This window comes from Danio rerio, chromosome 4 (assembly GCF_049306965.1).
Source record: "Danio rerio strain Tuebingen ecotype United States chromosome 4, GRCz12tu, whole genome shotgun sequence".
Lineage (NCBI taxonomy): Eukaryota > Metazoa > Chordata > Actinopteri > Cypriniformes > Danionidae > Danio > Danio rerio.
In genome coordinates this window covers 60299195-60313955 of record NC_133179.1, presented here as the reverse complement: position 1 = coordinate 60313955, position 14761 = coordinate 60299195, and the positions used below count along the sequence as shown (strand labels likewise).

The 14761-nt window shown below is 45.8% G+C and overlaps 13 non-coding genes across 13 annotated transcripts; 5 read left to right on the top strand and 8 right to left on the bottom strand.

Annotated features, from left to right (window-relative positions):
• Positions 1–595: 595 nt before the first annotated feature.
• Positions 596–668, bottom strand: trnar-acg (transfer RNA arginine (anticodon ACG)). The gene has a single exon. It is a non-coding gene; the product is annotated as a tRNA-Arg (tRNA).
• Positions 669–965: 297 nt separating this feature from the next.
• Positions 966–1037, top strand: trnae-cuc (transfer RNA glutamic acid (anticodon CUC)). The gene has a single exon. It is a non-coding gene; the product is annotated as a tRNA-Glu (tRNA).
• An 85-nt stretch (positions 1038–1122) lies between these two features.
• trnay-gua (transfer RNA tyrosine (anticodon GUA)) lies at positions 1123–1209 on the bottom strand. The gene is given in 2 exon segments: positions 1123–1158; positions 1173–1209. It is a non-coding gene; the product is annotated as a tRNA-Tyr (tRNA).
• A 1790-nt stretch (positions 1210–2999) lies between these two features.
• trnae-cuc (transfer RNA glutamic acid (anticodon CUC)) lies at positions 3000–3071 on the top strand. The gene has a single exon. It is a non-coding gene; the product is annotated as a tRNA-Glu (tRNA).
• Positions 3072–3156: 85 nt separating this feature from the next.
• Positions 3157–3243, bottom strand: trnay-gua (transfer RNA tyrosine (anticodon GUA)). The gene is given in 2 exon segments: positions 3157–3192; positions 3207–3243. It is a non-coding gene; the product is annotated as a tRNA-Tyr (tRNA).
• An 88-nt stretch (positions 3244–3331) lies between these two features.
• On the bottom strand, positions 3332–3403 carry trnae-uuc (transfer RNA glutamic acid (anticodon UUC)). Its single transcript has one exon. It is a non-coding gene; the product is annotated as a tRNA-Glu (tRNA).
• A 1261-nt stretch (positions 3404–4664) lies between these two features.
• Positions 4665–4737, bottom strand: trnar-acg (transfer RNA arginine (anticodon ACG)). Its single transcript has one exon. It is a non-coding gene; the product is annotated as a tRNA-Arg (tRNA).
• Positions 4738–5034: 297 nt separating this feature from the next.
• On the top strand, positions 5035–5106 carry trnae-cuc (transfer RNA glutamic acid (anticodon CUC)). The gene has a single exon. It is a non-coding gene; the product is annotated as a tRNA-Glu (tRNA).
• Positions 5107–5191: 85 nt separating this feature from the next.
• trnay-gua (transfer RNA tyrosine (anticodon GUA)) lies at positions 5192–5278 on the bottom strand. The gene is given in 2 exon segments: positions 5192–5227; positions 5242–5278. It is a non-coding gene; the product is annotated as a tRNA-Tyr (tRNA).
• A 1790-nt stretch (positions 5279–7068) lies between these two features.
• On the top strand, positions 7069–7140 carry trnae-cuc (transfer RNA glutamic acid (anticodon CUC)). Its single transcript has one exon. It is a non-coding gene; the product is annotated as a tRNA-Glu (tRNA).
• Positions 7141–7225: 85 nt separating this feature from the next.
• Positions 7226–7312, bottom strand: trnay-gua (transfer RNA tyrosine (anticodon GUA)). Its single transcript is given in 2 exon segments — positions 7226–7261; positions 7276–7312. It is a non-coding gene; the product is annotated as a tRNA-Tyr (tRNA).
• Positions 7313–7400: 88 nt separating this feature from the next.
• On the bottom strand, positions 7401–7472 carry trnae-uuc (transfer RNA glutamic acid (anticodon UUC)). The gene has a single exon. It is a non-coding gene; the product is annotated as a tRNA-Glu (tRNA).
• A 3996-nt stretch (positions 7473–11468) lies between these two features.
• trnar-ucg (transfer RNA arginine (anticodon UCG)) lies at positions 11469–11541 on the top strand. Its single transcript has one exon. It is a non-coding gene; the product is annotated as a tRNA-Arg (tRNA).
• Positions 11542–14761: the final 3220 nt, after the last annotated feature.

The following is a 14761-nucleotide window of genomic DNA, read 5'->3' as shown; positions in this document are numbered from 1 at the left end:
AGGGCTGGGGTAGGTGTGATTTTAATAAACTGCGATAGGTTGTATTCTGTGCCATGTACGAGCTCAAGTCTCACCCGCTTGGAGCTGACCAGGCCATTTGGAGCAGGCTCCGATTTCTATTTATACCTTTCTCAGTCAGGTAACTTCCTTTTCAGTAGTATGAGCGTCTGCACTGTGTGGCATATTTGCCGACATATAACAGAGACTGAAACATTGCTCACACTTGTCTGAGGTGGTCATTTTGACTGCAATCTTGTTTTAGGCTGGCACTTTGTTTTTGAATATTGTCTGCTTTTCGAATGCGTATCTGTGCTGCAGTAGAACGCCTTAGCCTCACAGCAAACATTTTGGTCTACAAGCTGTCACTGCCGTCTTCCCAGGAGAGTGGCTGTACTGGTTTCTTCTGGAAGTCCTGAGAGATGTACGGGACCAAGACATGAGAGCAGTTGGGGCATCTTTTGAACCCAGGAGAGCACCCCACAGGCTCTGTGCTGGCGCCCCAGAAACTCGATTCACTCCAGAGTAGAACCGAACAACTCCGGCAGGGGCAAAGCGCGACCGCACGGCACTGAGAGCATCGCAAAAAAATCTTGAACGAGCCAGCCAGGAGTCGAACCTAAAATCTTCTGATCCGTAGTCAGACGCGTTATCCATTGCGCCACTGGCCCAGTCGGCGTCAGCAGTGCTCAGTAGCTTGCTGATTGGAAAGAGGACACGGCTCGGTGAACATGGAGTTCCTTCAACGCATGCTGTGCTTTGTTGTCATGGCAAGTTGTGGTGTCGATAGGATGCTCTTACACCGAGCATGTGACAGTCCCTCCCAAGAAGAACTGTGATCCAGGCTCTGAGACTTTCTCTTCCCCAGGAGGAGGTTGCAAACGTTAGAGTTATTTTTGTCAGAGCAGCTGCAGCACACCTGGGTGGAGGCCCACAGCTAGACTTGACAGCAACTTTCAGCAAGACCTTCCCTGGTGGTCTAGTGGTTAGGATTCGGCGCTCTCACCGCCGCGGCCCGGGTTCGATTCCCGGTCAGGGAACTTCCTTTTCACCTCCATGCTGAACTTTGAGCAGTGGTGAACTCACTTGGCGAAGGCAAGAAAGCGGCTCTGAGCGCAAAAGATGTCCTTCGAGCCGGAGTCGAACCAGCGACCTAAGGATTGCCATCATCCTACCTACAGTCCTCCGCTCTACCAACTGAGCTATCGAAGGCTTACAGCGCAGTTCCACAACCACATCCTATAAGGTAGCTGCAGTCCGACCGCTGGCCAAAAAGAACAGAAGCAAAAGCACTCAAGCCTTCCCATACCAGGAGTCGAACCCGGGCCGCCTGGGTGAAAACAGGAATCCTAACCGCTAGACCATATGGGAACTGCCACTTTGGAAAGCCAGTCTTGGCACAAACTCCAGTTCATTCTGATCGCTGGCACGTCCCTGCTCCGCTTGCACAAGTGCCACTCATACACTTACGCACTCTCTCATACACAGTTTCTTGGTTTCCGTAACCGAGAACCTTCTGATCCGTAGTCATAAGCGCTAACCTTTGTGCCACCGTCACTCTGTTCAGCACCTTGTTAGCACATTGCTTGGAGCAAGGACAAGGCTCTGTCAACCCGGAGTTTCTTCACCACACATTCTGCTTTGTTTTTATGGCAAGAGGTTGTGTGGATGGGATGCTCTTACAGGATTCCTGACAGTCCCTCCATAGAAGACCTGAGATCCAGGGTTGGAGACTCACTCCTCTCCAAGAGGAGGTTAAAAGCAATGGTTTCTTTTGTGTCTGTGTGTCAGAGCGCTTATGTGTTGCTGCAGCTCAGAGACCTACAAGTGGAGGAGATTACACTGCAAGTTGCCTGGATGACCTCTAAGTGGTAGGCACTTATGCCGCACGTAGGCTGGGTTTGCGATTGATGTAGTTGTAGTAGACATTCATAAAAATAAAAAAAATATATAAACTGCTTACTCTGAGGTTGTGTTTAGGGTTGGGGTAGGAGTAAAATTGAATAAAACACAGCAGGTTACCGTGAGGTTGGGCCTAGGGCTGGGGTAGGTGTAATTTTAATAAACTGCGATAGGTTGTATTCTGTGCCATGTACGAGCTCAAGTCTCACCCGCTTGGAGCTGACCAGGCCATTTGGAGCAGGCTCCGATTTCTATTTATACCTTTCTCAGTCAGGTAACTTCCTTTTCAGTAGTATGAGCGTCTGCACTGTGTGGCATATTTGCCGACATATAACAGAGACTGAAACATTGCTCACACTTGTCTGAGGTGGTCATTTTGACTGCAATCTTGTTTTAGGCTGGCACTTTGTTTTTGAATATTGTCTGCTTTTCGAATGCGTATCTGTGCTGCAGTAGAACGCCTTAGCCTCACAGCAAACATTTTGGTCTACAAGCTGTCACTGCCGTCTTCCCAGGAGAGTGGCTGTACTGGTTTCTTCTGGAAGTCCTGAGAGATGTACGGGACCAAGACATGAGAGCAGTTGGGGCATCTTTTGAACCCAGGAGAGCACCCCACAGGCTCTGTGCTGGCGCCCCAGAAACTCGATTCACTCCAGAGTAGAACCGAACAACTCCGGCAGGGGCAAAGCGCGACCGCACGGCACTGAGAGCATCGCAAAAAAATCTTGAACGAGCCAGCCAGGAGTCGAACCTAAAATCTTCTGATCCGTAGTCAGACGCATTATCCATTGCGCCACTGGCCCAGTCGGCGTCAGCAGTGCTCAGTAGCTTGCTGATTGGAAAGAGGACACGGCTCGGTGAACATGGAGTTCCTTCAACGCATGCTGTGCTTTGTTGTCATGGCAAGTTGTGGTGTCGATAGGATGCTCTTACACCGAGCATGTGACAGTCCCTCCCAAGAAGAACTGTGATCCAGGCTCTGAGACTTTCTCTTCCCCAGGAGGAGGTTGCAAACGTTAGAGTTATTTTTGTCAGAGCAGCTGCAGCACACCTGGGTGGAGGCCCACAGCTAGACTTGACAGCAACTTTCAGCAAGACCTTCCCTGGTGGTCTAGTGGTTAGGATTCGGCGCTCTCACCGCCGCGGCCCGGGTTCGATTCCCGGTCAGGGAACTTCCTTTTCACCTCCATGCTGAACTTTGAGCAGTGGTGAACTCACTTGGCGAAGGCAAGAAAGCGGCTCTGAGCGCAAAAGATGTCCTTCGAGCCGGAGTCGAACCAGCGACCTAAGGATTGCCATCATCCTACCTACAGTCCTCCGCTCTACCAACTGAGCTATCGAAGGCTTACGGCGCAGTTCCACAACCACATCCTATAAGGTAGCTGCAGTCCGACCGCTGGCCAAAAAGGACAGAAGCAAAAGCACTCAAGCCTTCCCATACTGGGAGTCGAACCCGGGCCGCCTGGGTGAAAACCAGGAATCCTAACCGCTAGACCATATGGGAACTGCCACTTTGGAAAGCCAGTCTTGGCACAAACTCCAGTTCATTCTGATCGCTGGCACGTCCCTGCTCCGCTTGCACAAGTGCCACTCATACACTTACGCACTCTCTCATACACAGTTTCTTGGTTTCCGTAACCGAGAACTTTCTGATCCGTAGTCATAAGCGCTAACCTTTGTGCCACCGTCACTCTGTTCAGCACCTTGTTAGCACATTGCTTGGAGCAAGGACAAGGCTCTGTCAACCCGGAGTTCCTTCACCACACATTCTGCTTTGTTTTTATGGCAAGAGGTTGTGTGGATGGGATGCTCTTACAGGATTCCTGACAGTCCCTCCATAGAAGACCTGAGATCCAGGGTCGGAGACTCACTCCTCTCCAAGAGGAGGTTAAAAGCAATGGTTTCTTTTGTGTCTGTGTGTCAGAGCGCGTATGTGTTGCTGCAGCTCAGAGACCTACAAGTGGAGGAGATTACACTGCAAGTTGCCTGGATGACCTCTAAGTGGCAGGCACTTATGCCGCACGTAGGCTGGGTTTGCGATTTATGTAGTTGTAGTAGACATTCATAAAAATAAAAAAAATATATAAACTGCTTACTCTGAGGTTGTGTTTAGGGTTGGGGTAGGAGTAAAATTGAATAAAACACAGCAGGTTACCGTGAGGTTGGGCCTAGGGCTGGGGTAGGTGTGATTTTAATAAACTGCGATAGGTTGTATTCTGTGCCATGTACGAGCTCAAGTCTCACCCGCTTGGAGCTGACCAGGCCATTTGGAGCAGGCTCCGATTTCTATTTATACCTTTCTCAGTCAGGTAACTTCCTTTTCAGTAGTATGAGCGTCTGCACTGTGTGGCATATTTGCCGACATATAACAGAGACTGAAACATTGCTCACACTTGTCTGAGGTGGTCATTTTGACTGCAATCTTGTTTTAGGCTGGCACTTTGTTTTTGAATATTGTCTGCTTTTCGAATGCGTATCTGTGCTGCAGTAGAACGCCTTAGCCTCACAGCAAACATTTTGGTCTACAAGCTGTCACTGCCGTCTTCCCAGGAGAGTGGCTGTACTGGTTTCTTCTGGAAGTCCTGAGAGATGTACGGGACCAAGACATGAGAGCAGTTGGGGCATCTTTTGAACCCAGGAGAGCACCCCACAGGCTCTGTGCTGGCGCCCCAGAAACTCGATTCACTCCAGAGTAGAACCGAACAACTCCGGCAGGGGCAAAGCGCGACCGCACGGCACTGAGAGCATCGCAAAAAAATCTTGAACGAGCCAGCCAGGAGTCGAACCTAAAATCTTCTGATCCGTAGTCAGACGCGTTATCCATTGCGCCACTGGCCCAGTCGGCGTCAGCAGTGCTCAGTAGCTTGCTGATTGGAAAGAGGACACGGCTCGGTGAACATGGAGTTCCTTCAACGCATGCTGTGCTTTGTTGTCATGGCAAGTTGTGGTGTCGATAGGATGCTCTTACACCGAGCATGTGACAGTCCCTCCCAAGAAGAACTGTGATCCAGGCTCTGAGACTTTCTCTTCCCCAGGAGGAGGTTGCAAACGTTAGAGTTATTTTTGTCAGAGCAGCTGCAGCACACCTGGGTGGAGGCCCACAGCTAGACTTGACAGCAACTTTCAGCAAGACCTTCCCTGGTGGTCTAGTGGTTAGGATTCGGCGCTCTCACCGCCGCGGCCCGGGTTCGATTCCCGGTCAGGGAACTTCCTTTTCACCTCCATGCTGAACTTTGAGCAGTGGTGAACTCACTTGGCGAAGGCAAGAAAGCGGCTCTGAGCGCAAAAGATGTCCTTCGAGCCGGAGTCGAACCAGCGACCTAAGGATTGCCATCATCCTACCTACAGTCCTCCGCTCTACCAACTGAGCTATCGAAGGCTTACAGCGCAGTTCCACAACCACATCCTATAAGGTAGCTGCAGTCCGACCGCTGGCCAAAAAGAACAGAAGCAAAAGCACTCAAGCCTTCCCATACCAGGAGTCGAACCCGGGCCGCCTGGGTGAAAACAGGAATCCTAACCGCTAGACCATATGGGAACTGCCACTTTGGAAAGCCAGTCTTGGCACAAACTCCAGTTCATTCTGATCGCTGGCACGTCCCTGCTCCGCTTGCACAAGTGCCACTCATACACTTACGCACTCTCTCATACACAGTTTCTTGGTTTCCGTAACCGAGAACCTTCTGATCCGTAGTCATAAGCGCTAACCTTTGTGCCACCGTCACTCTGTTCAGCACCTTGTTAGCACATTGCTTGGAGCAAGGACAAGGCTCTGTCAACCCGGAGTTTCTTCACCACACATTCTGCTTTGTTTTTATGGCAAGAGGTTGTGTGGATGGGATGCTCTTACAGGATTCCTGACAGTCCCTCCATAGAAGACCTGAGATCCAGGGTTGGAGACTCACTCCTCTCCAAGAGGAGGTTAAAAGCAATGGTTTCTTTTGTGTCTGTGTGTCAGAGCGCTTATGTGTTGCTGCAGCTCAGAGACCTACAAGTGGAGGAGATTACACTGCAAGTTGCCTGGATGACCTCTAAGTGGTAGGCACTTATGCCGCACGTAGGCTGGGTTTGCGATTGATGTAGTTGTAGTAGACATTCATAAAAATAAAAAAAATATATAAACTGCTTACTCTGAGGTTGTGTTTAGGGTTGGGGTAGGAGTAAAATTGAATAAAACACAGCAGGTTACCGTGAGGTTGGGCCTAGGGCTGGGGTAGGTGTAATTTTAATAAACTGCGATAGGTTGTATTCTGTGCCATGTACGAGCTCAAGTCTCACCCGCTTGGAGCTGACCAGGCCATTTGGAGCAGGCTCCGATTTCTATTTATACCTTTCTCAGTCAGGTAACTTCCTTTTCAGTAGTATGAGCGTCTGCACTGTGTGGCATATTTGCCGACATATAACAGAGACTGAAACATTGCTCACACTTGTCTGAGGTGGTCATTTTGACTGCAATCTTGTTTTAGGCTGGCACTTTGTTTTTGAATATTGTCTGCTTTTCGAATGCGTATCTGTGCTGCAGTAGAACGCCTTAGCCTCACAGCAAACATTTTGGTCTACAAGCTGTCACTGCCGTCTTCCCAGGAGAGTGGCTGTACTGGTTTCTTCTGGAAGTCCTGAGAGATGTACGGGACCAAGACATGAGAGCAGTTGGGGCATCTTTTGAACCCAGGAGAGCACCCCACAGGCTCTGTGCTGGCGCCCCAGAAACTCGATTCACTCCAGAGTAGAACCGAACAACTCCGGCAGGGGCAAAGCGCGACCGCACGGCACTGAGAGCATCGCAAAAAAATCTTGAACGAGCCAGCCAGGAGTCGAACCTAAAATCTTCTGATCCGTAGTCAGACGCATTATCCATTGCGCCACTGGCCCAGTCGGCGTCAGCAGTGCTCAGTAGCTTGCTGATTGGAAAGAGGACACGGCTCGGTGAACATGGAGTTCCTTCAACGCATGCTGTGCTTTGTTGTCATGGCAAGTTGTGGTGTCGATAGGATGCTCTTACACCGAGCATGTGACAGTCCCTCCCAAGAAGAACTGTGATCCAGGCTCTGAGACTTTCTCTTCCCCAGGAGGAGGTTGCAAACGTTAGAGTTATTTTTGTCAGAGCAGCTGCAGCACACCTGGGTGGAGGCCCACAGCTAGACTTGACAGCAACTTTCAGCAAGACCTTCCCTGGTGGTCTAGTGGTTAGGATTCGGCGCTCTCACCGCCGCGGCCCGGGTTCGATTCCCGGTCAGGGAACTTCCTTTTCACCTCCATGCTGAACTTTGAGCAGTGGTGAACTCACTTGGCGAAGGCAAGAAAGCGGCTCTGAGCGCAAAAGATGTCCTTCGAGCCGGAGTCGAACCAGCGACCTAAGGATTGCCATCATCCTACCTACAGTCCTCCGCTCTACCAACTGAGCTATCGAAGGCTTACGGCGCAGTTCCACAACCACATCCTATAAGGTAGCTGCAGTCCGACCGCTGGCCAAAAAGGACAGAAGCAAAAGCACTCAAGCCTTCCCATACTGGGAGTCGAACCCGGGCCGCCTGGGTGAAAACCAGGAATCCTAACCGCTAGACCATATGGGAACTGCCACTTTGGAAAGCCAGTCTTGGCACAAACTCCAGTTCATTCTGATCGCTGGCACGTCCCTGCTCCGCTTGCACAAGTGCCACTCATACACTTACGCACTCTCTCATACACAGTTTCTTGGTTTCCGTAACCGAGAACTTTCTGATCCGTAGTCATAAGCGCTAACCTTTGTGCCACCGTCACTCTGTTCAGCACCTTGTTAGCACATTGCTTGGAGCAAGGACAAGGCTCTGTCAACCCGGAGTTCCTTCACCACACATTCTGCTTTGTTTTTATGGCAAGAGGTTGTGTGGATGGGATGCTCTTACAGGATTCCTGACAGTCCCTCCATAGAAGACCTGAGATCCAGGGTCGGAGACTCACTCCTCTCCAAGAGGAGGTTAAAAGCAATGGTTTCTTTTGTGTCTGTGTGTCAGAGCGCGTATGTGTTGCTGCAGCTCAGAGACCTACAAGTGGAGGAGATTACACTGCAAGTTGCCTGGATGACCTCTAAGTGGCAGGCACTTATGCCGCACGTAGGCTGGGTTTGCGATTTATGTAGTTGTAGTAGACATTCATAAAAATAAAAAAAATATATAAACTGCTTACTCTGAGGTTGTGTATAGGGTTGGGGTAGGAGTAAAATTGAATAAAACACAGCAGGTTACCGTGAGGTTGGGCCTAGGACTGGGGTAGGTGTGATTTTAATAAACTGCGATAGGTTGTATTCTGTGCCATGTACGAGCTCAAGTCTCACCCGCTTGGAGCTGACCAGGAGGCCATTTGGAGCAGGCTCCGATTTCTATTTATACCTTTCTCAGTCAGGTAACTTCCTTTTCAGTAGTATGAGCATCTGCACTGTGTGGCATATTTGCCGACATATAACAGAGACTGAAACATTGCTCACACTTGTCTGAGGTGGTCATTTTGACTGCAATCTTGTTTAAGGCTGGCACTTTGTTTTTGAATATTGTCTGCTTTTCGAATGCGTATTTGTGCTGCAGTAGAACGCCTTAGCCTCACAGCAAACATTTTGGTCTACAAGCTGTCACTGCCGTCTTCCCAGGAGAGTGGCTGTACTGGTTTCTTCTGGAAGTTCTGAGAGATGTACGGGACCAAGACATGAGAGCAGTTGGGGCATCCTTTGAACCCAGGAGAGCACCCCACAGGCTCTGTGCTGGCGGCCCCAGAAACTCGATTCACTCCAGAGTAGAACCGAACAACTCCGGCAGGGGCAAATCGCGACCGCACTGCACTGAGAGCAACGCAAAAAAAATCTTGAACGAGCCAGCCAGGAGTCGAATCTAGAATCTTCTGATCCGTAGTCAGATGCGTTATCCATTGCGCCACTGGCCCAGTCCGCGTCAGCAGTGCTCAGTAGCATGCTGATTGGAAAGAGCACATGGCCCGGTAAACATGGAGTTCATTCAACGCATGCTGTGCTTTGTTGTCATGGCAAGTTGTGGTGTCGATAGGATGCTTTTACACAGAGCATGTGACAGTCCCTCCGTAGAAGAACTTTGAACCAGGCTCTGAGACTTTCTCTTCTCTAGGAGGAGGTTGCAAACATTAGAGTTATTTTTGTCAGAGCAGCTGCAGCACACCTGGGTGGAGGCCCACAGCTAGGCTAGAGGGCAACCTTTAGCCAGGCCTTCCCTGGTGGTCTTGTGGCTAGGACTTAGTGCTCTTACCGCTGTGGCCCGGGTTCAATTCCTGGTCAGGGAGCTTCCTTTTCACCTCTTTGGTAAACTTTGAGCAGTCTTGCCGATGATCTCTTCACGAAAGCAGCTCTGAATGCAAAAGATGTCCTTCGAGCCGCACTATAAGATAGTGATGTGACGTTGTGCGCCGAGGCTTCGAAGCATGTATCAAAAAAACGATACATCTCGCAGTGAAGCAGTGTACCGGAGCTTGATTCGTTTTGCCATCATCACGTGATCAGTGACGTCCGAAGCTTCATTTTCGCCTTTACCCACGTGACTGCTTCAAATTTTGATTCAAAGGTTTAAACACCCTCATAGTAAAGTGTATAGCGAGAGAATTGGCGTCTATTACATACATTTGTTTCAAAGCACTGCACCAGTCCCACACACCAGTAATTAAACTAAACTACAATAGTATTTTTTAGTAAAAAGGTTTTAAACAATACTAAAGTGTATTAGCGTATATTTTTTATGACTATCTTTAAAGAAAACCACCGCATATCATAGTATTGTGTTTAACAGAGACAATCTGGTGATAGCAACCCTAAAGTATCGTTCACATAGCGTCCTCCTGGAGCACTTGCCTTTCAACCAGGATTCGCTGGTTCGATCCCCGCTTGGAGCGGGATTAATTGTGTTATGATAAACTTTGTGAATATCTTGGATTTTACTACAATCATTAGTTGTGTAATGTAATATATCTTGTGTAAAAACTACAGTAATTGAGTAATTTGTTTATATTGCTGTTGTATTACTACATGAATGAGTTGTTCAGTTGTGAACATTTGACATTATGGCAACACAGTGCTTTCCCACACTTTCACCAGAAGAGGTCCTCATCGAGCTCTGATTTAGAAAGCTTCGAGTAACGAACCTTTTTCCGATACAATTGAGTCGAGCGCTTCACTGGTTCAGAAAGCTTCATTTCACCATTACTACTGTAAGACGTAATAAGACACACTCTGGCACAGACGTCCAGTCTGCACGCTGGAATACACACTATTATCTCATGGTTAAGACGCAGCTTCAAAAATTAGTTTCAAACCGGAAGTACAAATTTGCTTGAAATAACGCAAAAACAACCAATTTACACTTTTTAGTGAAATATTTGTGTCCTAATAGTGTTTTTAGCAGTGTGGGACACATATATGACTGTCAACAGCTCAAAAATGTGTTTTGGTGTTTCGTGACCCTTTAAGGTACAAATACACACATGAAAATCTTACTTTGTTTTTCTTTTAACTAAGTATATTTTTATATGTTTTGTTGTTTTGTCTCAAATTATTTTATGTAGGACACAAATGCCTCAAATGCAGCTTTAACATCATTGGAATAAATTATATTTTAACATATTCAAATTGAAAGGTTAACATATTAAAAAGGAATAATTATTTACAAGGTTACTTTTATATCTGCATTTTTATAAACTAAAGCAGTTTTGTCCCAAACCTTTGGAAAATAGTCCATGTTGTCTTTATATTTTTAGATGTTTCATTTATTACTGATTTTAGTTTATTCTTTCAAAATATGTAATTATGCAGTTGAAGTGATATTGTGCTATTTTGCTACATAGTAGAAGTGAACTAGTTTTGTTTTGTGTTAAAGCCACAATGGCCCTGTATAAAAGTGCTTTACTGGGACCTTATAGGCACATTTTGTGCCTGGACTCAACTTAGTATTAGTGGGACCTAACTATTTTGTTAATTACTAAATGCCCACAGAGCATGCTCACAGGACATACTTCTGACTCAGATAGTATACCTATACTTCGCCCATTGTGGCTATATACACTCCACTTTGTGTGGACTTGCTATGGGCCCAAAGTGAACTTCTGTTTCGAGTGGGTCAACCCACAGTTTGGTCTAGCGACATTGTATATGTTTTTGGTATAGACATGTTTCTTTGGAAATTTGTGCACTAATACTGTACACTCAAGTACATGAAGGTGAGCTTTAGCAAACAGCATAATACATTCAAAACTATTGTATAAAAATAGCATATCTTATAAAAAAAAGCATATCTTAATTAAGATATAAATTGGATCTCATTGAAATACTGTAGAAATTATCCAAAATGATTTTTATGTATTGTACTATAAAACAATCCTATAGGAATGGTTCCAAAATATGATCAAAATTCTAATTGAATTCCTTCAAAGAAATCCTATAAGATGCTACTTTTTTGTCTGTTTGGCGGTGCCACAAAAAAATTCAGTGAAACCGGTCCAATCTACTTTTTGTTCATGTTGTTTTTTGTTATGTGCGTCAGCAACTCCCTGGATGCGTATTACAGTTCACAGGCAGTACAAAGGGCCCAGTGGCCTAATGGATAAGGCACCAGCCTTCGAAGCTGGGGATTGTGGGTTCAAGTCCCACCTGGGTCGTCTTTGATGCAGTTCTTATTAAGTTGGCTATGCAGCACAATCCAGTGTGACCTTCAAAAAGCTAGGTTCATACCCTTAGGTCAAATAGACATGACAATGGAAAACTCTTTAGAGAATCTGCTTTGTCATTAGGTGTACACACCAGATCGTCTGAATGCAATATGGTATAGAGATCCTAAAGTGCTGTTTTCTGAGTTATAAGAACTTCCTGAGCCATACAACAGATATGACAAATGCTAGTATTGGCCCAGTGGCCTAATGGATAAGGAATCAGCCTTCAAAGCTGGGGATTGTGGGTTTAAGTCCCATTTGGGTTGTGTTTGTTGGGTTACATATAAATTGTATGGAAAAAATGCTGACATGTCTCCTCAAAGCTTAGGCGTGATGATCTGAGGTCAATAGTTCGCTTCAAATTCTCAGACTTGCTGCACACTTCAGTTAAGATTCATCCAATCTTGCTTGAATTATCCAATCACGTTACGCTCTGGTAATGGAGATCTTGACTTTAAGTACCCTGTGGCTTTCAAATAATGGTCTCATGTTAGATGGATGATGATGAAATGCAAACAAGAAAATAGCTGCAGACAGGTTGTGATTTCATGTTAACGAGAGTGGCTATGTCTGGAATTTGAAACTCAAGACCAGTCTCACACTATACCCCAGGACCAATGAGACACGAATGTGGATGATTACACAAAGAAAATGTTTGTCCATTAGTTGCAAACCATCTTATTTGATGGAATGCAAACTGGCATCGAGATCCCAAAGTGCAGTTTTCCATGCGTTGGCATCTTGTTGAGGGCATACAAGAGCTCCATGACAAAAACTTGGGAACATGGCCCAGTGGCCTAAAGGATAGGGCATCAGCCTCTGGAGTTGGGCATTGTTGGTTCAAGTCTCATCTGGGTTGTCTTTTTAAGGTCTCACTTCAAGTTGGGAGCAATGTTTGTTGAATGAAACACAGTAGCTGTGAAAACCTTCTAGAGATGTGTTTGCGTGTCATTAACTTCCTTTGTTGTCATCCGTATTACAATGGTCCATAAACAAATCTAACAACTGAATCATTGCCGCTCCTTTTTTCAAATCAACTAACTTTTATTGTCACATCATCAGCAACATGTGTGCTATGATGAGTGAAAAGCTTAGGTGCTGGCTCCAGACAGCACAAAATACAGAGTAATACAGTGCAAATACAACGACAGTACAAAATACAGACAGTGCAAATGAAATCACAGTGCAAAATACAGACAGTGCAAATACAACGACAATGTGAAATTGACAGCGATGTGTACAATGAATAGATGTCCACATAGTTGTAGGCAGTATTGTTTCAAGTATGGATTTTTTAAAGTGCAGTGCATGCTACATATTGATGGTGTGCAGTGAGGGTATGGTAGAGTCTGTGTGTGGTGTGTTAAGTGTTCATCAGCCTGATAGTCTGAGGGAAGAAACTTTCCTTCAGCCAGCTGGTACGTGACCGGATGCGGCAGAACCATCTGCCTGAGGGTAGCAAACTATTTTGTCGGTATAATAGTACATGTTCGACTAATTTAGATTAGAAGTAGATTGTGGGTTCAAGTCCCACCTGGGTTGTCTTTGATGCAGTTCCTTTTAGGTATCTGTGCAGCGCAATCCAGTGTGACCTTCAAAAAGCTAGGTTCATACCCTTAGGTCAAAAAAACATGACAAAGGAAAACTCTTCAGAGAAGCTGTTTGGTCATTAGGTGTACACACCAGATCGTCTGAAAGCAATAGGGATCCTAACGTGCTGCTTTCTGAGTTACAAGAACTTCATGAGTCATACAACAGATATAACAAATGCTAGTATTGGCCCAGTGGCCTAATGGATAAGACACCACCCTTCGAAGCTGTGGATTCAAGTCCTGTTCGGGTTGTGTTTTTATGGGTTACATTTAAGTTGTGCGAAAAAATCCTGGCTTGTGTACTCAAATCTTAGACGTGATGATCTGAGGACAATGGTTAGCTTCGAACTCTCAGACTTGCTGCACACTTCAATTAAGATTCATCCAATCTTGCTTGAGTCTCACTGTCACGTTACAAACCTCAAAGGTTCTGCTAAGCTCTAGTCATGGAGATCTTGACTTCAAGTACCCCGTGGCTCTCATCTAACAAACTCATGTTAGGTGGATGATGATGAAATGCAAACAAGAAAATAGCTGCAGAAAGGTTGTGATTTCAAGTTAATGAGAGTGGCCTTGACTGGAATTTGAAACTCTCAAGACCAGTCACACTATACGCTAGAACCATACCCCAGGACCAATGAGACAGGAATATGAATGATTGCAGAAAGAAAATGTTTGTCCATTAGTTCTTATTTGACGGGATGCAAACTGGCATCGAGATCCTAAAGTGCAGTTTTCCATGCGGTGGCATCTTGTTGAAGGCATACAAGAGATCCTTGATAGTAGATTAGTGATGTGGCCCAGTGGCCTAATGGATAAGGCATCAGCCTGGGGATTGTGGGTTCAAGTCCCACCTGGGTTGTTCTTGAAAATCTCTCTTCAACTTGGGATCAGTGATTGGTGGATGAAACACACTAGCTGTGAAAACCTTCTTGAGATGTGTTTGCATGTCATTAACTTCCTTCATTGTCATCCATATTACCTGTTATGACTAAAAGGGTAACGAAATACCTAACGCGAATGGTCTTTTTGAATCCTGCATGGTCCCTACAGAGTAGAGACAAACATAAAAATGGTGCTTACGTTTAAGCTGGTGCGTTGTTCAAGATCCATAAACAAATCTAACAACCGAATCATTGCCACTTCTTTTTGTCTGTATAATTGTACAGGTTAGACTAATTCAGATCAGAAATCCACTAAATGTTCATTAACTAAAGTCACAGCAAAATGTGCTACAAGTAACATAGAAACACCAAAGCACCACTGTTTTTTTGTGACAGATGTAGGGCTCTTCCAGAATTTGAATCCCAGACCTCTCGCATCGTAAGCGAGAATCATAACCCTAGACCAGTGGTTCCCAACCTTTTTCTGTGGGGCCCCCCCATGAACATATAGAAACATTGGAGCCCCCCCAACATATAAATACACACGCACGCACACACATATTTACCGTATATATATATATATATATATATATATATATATATATATATATATATATATATATATATATATATATATATTTACTGAATGTGTGTGTTTATGTGTATTTAGATAGGCTTTGTCATACTGTCTAA